Raw genomic sequence first — 6413 nt, 5'->3', positions numbered from 1 at the left:
AGTAGCCACAAGCAAAAGGCTGTGAAACCACTGTAGCTCAGTGAGTATTCCCAGCCCTTGCTGGGAAATAAAAGAAAGTGGGTGAAGGCAGGGCAATTAGCAACCTCCTTCTTAGTGTTTTTGGACTGGTAAGATTTTTGCAGCAGATGAGGATGTGTGGCAGCACCCTCGGAACTGTGGCCAGCCCCTGGCTGGCTGACACTGTGCTGATCCACTTCCACCACATTTCTTGTCCTTGTCTTTGAATGATGAAGGTTTTGACAGAGCAAGCATGGCCCCCTGCCCGTCACCCAGCCTGCCAGAGGAGCATCTTCCTTCTAGCCTTCCTAAGGGGATGATCTGGGCTGGTTTTTCCTCCTGGTGGAGCCCTTGAGTCAGCAAATATTAATGTTTCTGTCACTATTATCTAGAGCTCCTTCTGGGAGTCAGTCACTGGCGATGCTGATGCGTTAATATTACGTGTAGCCAAGTTTGTGTTTGCCAGGAGGATGCCCATGTGCCCGGGCCCCGCTGTCCACACTGCACCCCACAGGAATGCTCACGTGCGCGTACAGACTCTGCGTTTGTGCGTATGGGTGTGCATGTCTGGCACACAGGGATGTGCACGCTCACCACACGCCAGCAGAGTTGAGGGGAGAAGCTGTGGAGTGCCAGGCTTTAGCAAACCCTCTCCCTGGAGCAGAAGGGCAAGGTGGGCACTGTAATACTGCTGTTAAGAGATGCTATTCCTGGTTTGTGGGCAGCTGCTGCCTTGCCTTGCTTCCCGCAGCCTGGGCACAGATGGGCAGTGGTCCCATCCCATCATACATAATCTGGCTCTAGAAACCAGGGCTGCCCTGAGGATAGAACTGTGCTCCGATAACTTTAGCTAAAGTTTTTTCAGCTTGAAATGCCGGTAAATCTCAAGAATGGCTTATTTTGGCCAGTGTGGAGCACACATTTCTGCTTTGAACAGTAACTTTGGCATTTGGCTGTTTGAGTGTACTCATGTGGGCAAGCTTGGGAATTCCCTGTTGAATTTTGACCCTTCTAATGAAATTAGAGGATTTGTGAGTGACAGACATGAGATCTCCATGACAGGCAGCAGTGCTGCCAATATCGCAGCTTCTTGTGGAGTGCTGCTGATCAGGGGCTCCTGCCCTGGAGATCTTTTTTTACAAATCTGCTTGAAGGGCTTACCTGGGAAATGTCCTCCTCCCAGGACTTCTATTGCTTTGCCAGCACCATTCATCACTGCACTGGCTCTCATGTGGCTGATGGGTTCACAGGGACAAATCAGTATCATCAATCCCTTTCCGTGCTGTAGTCCACTGTTTGGTTAATATTACTCTGGGAATGGCCTCACATAACTGCTACAGCATCTCTAGGGAGCTTGTAGAAGTAGGAGAGCTGCCACAGAGAACTGGACCAGCCTGGCATCAAGGGTGAGGTGTTGACTCGTGCCATGGGGACAGGCCATCCAAGGCCTTGCCTGTTCCTTTAGGAAATGCCTTTTGCTGCAGAAGCAGGGGGAGGTCCTCACCAGCAGATAATGAGAAAACATCAACAGATTGATGGAAAGTTATTTTGGAAGCTTCTGTGACTTCACCAGCAGGAACCAACTTTGGATTCTGTCCCTCTGGTGCCCAGTGAACGTCAGAAAAAAATCTGTGCTGGCACAATGACAGCTGGATGGTTTGTGATGTGATCTGCTCAAAGGCTATCCTTGAAAGTCTCTCCTTTTCTTTTGTCGTATCCTACTCCTACGCCTAAAGAAACTAGGCTGCTGGATGCCGTAAGCGGCTCTGCTGGTCACTGCTCTGCCCACTCTGTGTGATGGCTGGCAGGGTGCTGCTGTGCCCTTTCAGCTGTGGCTCAGGCTGAAGTCCTGCCTGGCTTGGGCTTGGCTCTTGCTGATCCTGGTGTGCAGCGCCAGTGCCAGAGGAAAGGCCTGCAGTGAAGCACTGACCTGTCAGACTGGGGGCAGATGCTGGCCATGTTTGCTTGCCCCAGCCTGGGCTCAGAGGGGGCTGCCTGCTCATGAGGCTGGTGTGGTTTTTATAAGCCACTCAAACCAGGTCCTCTTTTAGGTCATCCATACATTTCTTCTTTTAGTGATGAGGATCGCAAAATCACAGTGGAGGCTCTGGGTGGACAGCAGAGGAGTTGGTGGGATTTTTTTTCTTATCGATTGGCAGATCCAAGAGAAGTGTTAAGAACAAGTCTCAACATCCAAATACATTTTACTGATCTGACGAAAGCCTCTGGTAGTGCAGCCTAAGCTGAACATGAGAGCTTTAGGGAAAGTCTGCCTCCTCATCACTATTCCTTAGCACACAGACGTGGATCTGAAGAGATTATACTTGGGTGGTTTAATGAGGAAATGCAAGAATCCTTTCCACAGCTAGTGGCCTTACTATGCAGGAGGCTGTCCAGGCTCTCCACCTGTGCTGTGTCTGCAGGTCAGTTACCAAGCAGCCTGTCCAGGGCCCATTGTGTGCTGATGATGGTCACCACTGCTGGCCTCTGCCACAGGGAGTCTCCAGAATGGGATAGGCTGTTTGCTGCTTCACAGGCAGTTTTGCAAGATTAATTGCAGGCAGACTGAGATGGCACATCAGCCACCTCCTGAGAGATTGAGGCCACTCAGGGAAGGGCTGAGGAATCCTGAAGGCAGTGACATGCCTTGGGTAGGAAAAGTATGACAAGCAAAAAATGTGCTGGTGGCAGTGGGAGTGGCAGCCCATTCACTCCTCAGTGCTTGGGTGCCAGCAGTTGTGCCACAAAAGTGATCCTCATACACAGACTCGCGTGATCACTCATGTCCTGCAAAAGCTTTCCTGAGGGCTTCATCACCCCAGCTCTGGGGAGCTGAACCCAATGGTGAGCAGCACAAATACTGACTAATAAATATCTAAAGATAGTACTGAATAATAACACCAGTGCTACCATCTGCTCACTTGGAAGTCATGGCAGAAGTAGCTTTGGGGGCCTGGAAATTCAGAAGTATTGGGAAGATTTGCTGTCAGTGTTAAACATGAGGAGCCCAGAGCAGACCTGGGGAGGCCTGAGCCCTGAAAGTTTCAGCCCCACCATGGCTGTTGCCATTCTGACCTTGGCAGCAGCAATGCTCAGGACTGAGATCCCTCTGCTCTGAGCCACAGCCCCTCAGTGGAAAGGTTCTCATTCCCCAAAGCAGGGCCTGTGCATGTGGGCAAGCCTTGGCCCACGCAGGACACAGAAGGCTTTAGATCTCTTCAATGAGATCATCTATAGCTTTGGAACAAGTATGATTCTCTACTAAACTGAATGTTTCATTACTAGGTCTCTAGCATTTGAAAACATTTCTATGGGCCTTTACTGGCTTATTCGCTACAGGGGTAACTTTTTCTGAGCTCAGTCTTGCTTTGCTTCTCATAGTATGGAGCAGGACTTGGGGTGTCCTTTGGGACAGTTGCAGCTGTGGGGCAGCTCCTCCAGACCAGACCTGAAGCCAGGGACATCTAAACCACCTTTTGGTGCACAGAAACTCCCCCAAAACCTGCTTCTCTCTCAGACATCTCAGCTCTGCAGGTGTGAGGAAATCTGGGTTGCTGGGACTATAAGGAGGAATGGGCTCCAGGAAAGCAGGGAAGTTTCTTTAAAATTTACCTCAGATGTTGAGTTCCTCTTGGCTAGCTAACTGTGCAGAAGAGTTTCCATTAATGAATTTAAGCCAGGTTAGTGAGTAGAGGCTGTTCCAATCTTGGTTGCAAGATCCCAGAACAGTGATAAAACCCACGGTGCAGAGGAGTACCAGCTTAGAGTTGTTACAGCAAGCATTTCTGCCCCATGAGAAGAGGCTTGCCTATCAATTACTGATTTCTTTTTTTTTTCATTCTGAAAGGAAATAGTTAGATTACAGCTTATTAGACTGACTGGAGAACTGAATGTTTCTATTAAATTACTTAATTCACAGTGTGTGAAATTGCTGGCTTCAGAGACAGTTGTTACAACAAGCCCTGACAGAACTGCCTTGCTCAGTCATCCCTCTGTCTCCTGCTTAGTCATCCCTCCGTGGGCTAATGGGATGGTGTCTGGAGGGGTCCTACAACCACTACCATATGTGCCTCATTTTTGGATTAACATCATCATGGAAAAAAATAATTTCTTGGTTTGTTTCTTCAAGATTCCTGTTGTTAAAAGCCCCTTCCATGAAGTTGGTCCAGTTTGCTTAATTCCTCGTTAGCAGAGTAGGGTGTAAAGCCAAAAAATGTTTTCCCAGCTTCTCCCACACTGAACAGAACTTAAGGGCAGAGTGAGGATGTCACCTGCCTTTGGGGCACTTTTGAAAAGACAGCAGCTGGCCAATGCCACAAGCCCTGCACCCAGGCAGAGGGACAAGGTGATGAGTCTTCCTCCCTGTAAGCCCCAGTCCTCTTGAGCTGTAAGGCTGTAAGGTAGTGGCCACATCCATGGGATGCACATCCTGCATCTGGCGCAGTGTAGTGGTTTGGTTCAAAATAGCCATTATTTACTTATTTTCCTTCTGTGAGATAAGAATTAGGAGAAAGCAAACCAGGCACAAAACTTAAAAGAATATAAAGAAGTTTATTAACACACCTAAAAGGAAGAAAAAAAGTCAGACTAAACCTTCAGAACACTTCTCTTCCCCCCACCTTTCTCCCTTCTCCCACTGACAACATAAAAAGACAACCCTTGAGAGTTTTCCAGTCAGTTTACCACCTCTATAATACTCTCTTTTTTTCAGTTCACTTAGGGAGAGGAGTCTCTCTTGCTCATGCTATGGAGACATCGCCACAAGAAACAGTTCTCTCATGGCTTCAATGTCACAGTAAGACAGCCACCCGGGTTGATTCTCTGCTCACATGTGAAAGTCCCTTCCCTCGACTTACAGCTTTTCCCACAACTGTTTTTGAGGGTTCAATCTTGAGCTACTGGGGTACCATTTTAAGGATGAGCTGTTCAAAAACAAAGGTTCTCTTCACCTATCTCTGGGAGCATCTCCATCTCTAGGAACAGAGGTCTTCTTCCGTGGGAGCAAGGGTCTTCATCACTTTCATCTCTCTCTGTTCAAGCTTCTCACCAGATCACAGCTCCTTCAACATTTGCTTATTTCAGCACAGGTGCTTTTGCTCACAAGTGCAGTTTGAACGCTCCACCCCCATGCTTTCATGAAATTACAATGGGTACTCTGATGTATCATAGTCCATCACCATAGCTTTACAACAGAATTTCAGCTTCTAAGCTTGAAGCATCTCCTCTTTCTCCTCTCTCAGGGTTTCAGCTCTTCCTTCTTCACTGACTTTGGTGTCTTTATGGTGTTTTCTTCACATGCCTTCACCCTTCCTTTTCTTTTGACTTGGGAGAGGATTGATGTCTGCAGGCTTCATCTGTTCTGGAGGAAGCTTACAGCACTAGAAGGGTTAATCTCCCCCGGGCCTTGCAGCTGGAATTCGCTCATTGCTGTTGGTCACACAGTCTCTGCCGGGCGCCAGCCTCAGGTGAGTTTCAGCCGCACTGGGCGAGGCCGGCTTGGCCTGCACGGAGCAGGGCTGGGGAGAGGTGGGGCTGGCCCGCAGGGAGCAGGGCCGCGGATGGAACAAGGCCACTTGGCTCCTTGTCTCCTCGCCGGCCTGGCCCGCACTGAGGGGCTGTGCCGGGTGTCCAGCGAGCAGAAGCGGCTGAGATCTCAGCCAAGCTGCGCCATGGCCGACCCGGCCGGGCCGCGCCGAGGAGGGCCCAGCCCGGCCCCGCTGGCCGCGCCACGGGCCCCCAGTTACCTGTCCAAAAGCCGGCAGCAAGAGAGCTTTCCCGGGGTTTGTTCGTTCTTAAATGTGGGTCACAGAAGCGTGTCGAGCTTCTTCAGTGGCTTTAAAAAGTTGCCAATATTCAAACTAGCCAGTTGATTGGTTCTGTCAGATCATAGAGGAAGCTGTAAGCACCTCTTTGCAAGAGAATCACTTCCGTGGCTAGAGCCCTCTTTAACTAAAAACCCAAACTATGCTAAACCATGACATGCAGGCAGAATGTTTTATGGCTCTTGATAGGCTGCTGAGGCCAGACAAACTCATGAGGAAACATTGCATGCTGCTGAGGTAAATGCAGGGATCCTCACAGTAGGACATGGCCTACTGCAGTGCCTGTTTGCAACACAGAGTCACTGGATAAGAATTCCTCTGTATAATTAAACAATAATTGTATTTTTAGCTGGTATGATTTTTTCCCCCCCGCTGGCTGATTTTATTCACCTTGGGCCCATTAGATTTGCGTACATTAAAAACATGAGGTTCTTGAGAGGTGTGTTAAAGCTCTTCTGTTACTTGGAATATTAACCTATCTTTACTCTTGGTGCTGCCATACTTTGTAGTATGATACCTGCATGAGCAAATCTTTCTCTTCCACATCCATTAGATGGAAGTAGCAGCATTGGC

This window comes from Coloeus monedula, assembly GCF_965178545.1.
Source record: "Coloeus monedula genome assembly, chromosome: 1".
In the NCBI taxonomy this organism is placed as follows: Eukaryota; Metazoa; Chordata; class Aves; order Passeriformes; family Corvidae; genus Coloeus; species Coloeus monedula.
The sequence above is the reverse complement of the archived record's forward strand: the minus strand, read 5'-3'. Positions refer to the sequence as shown.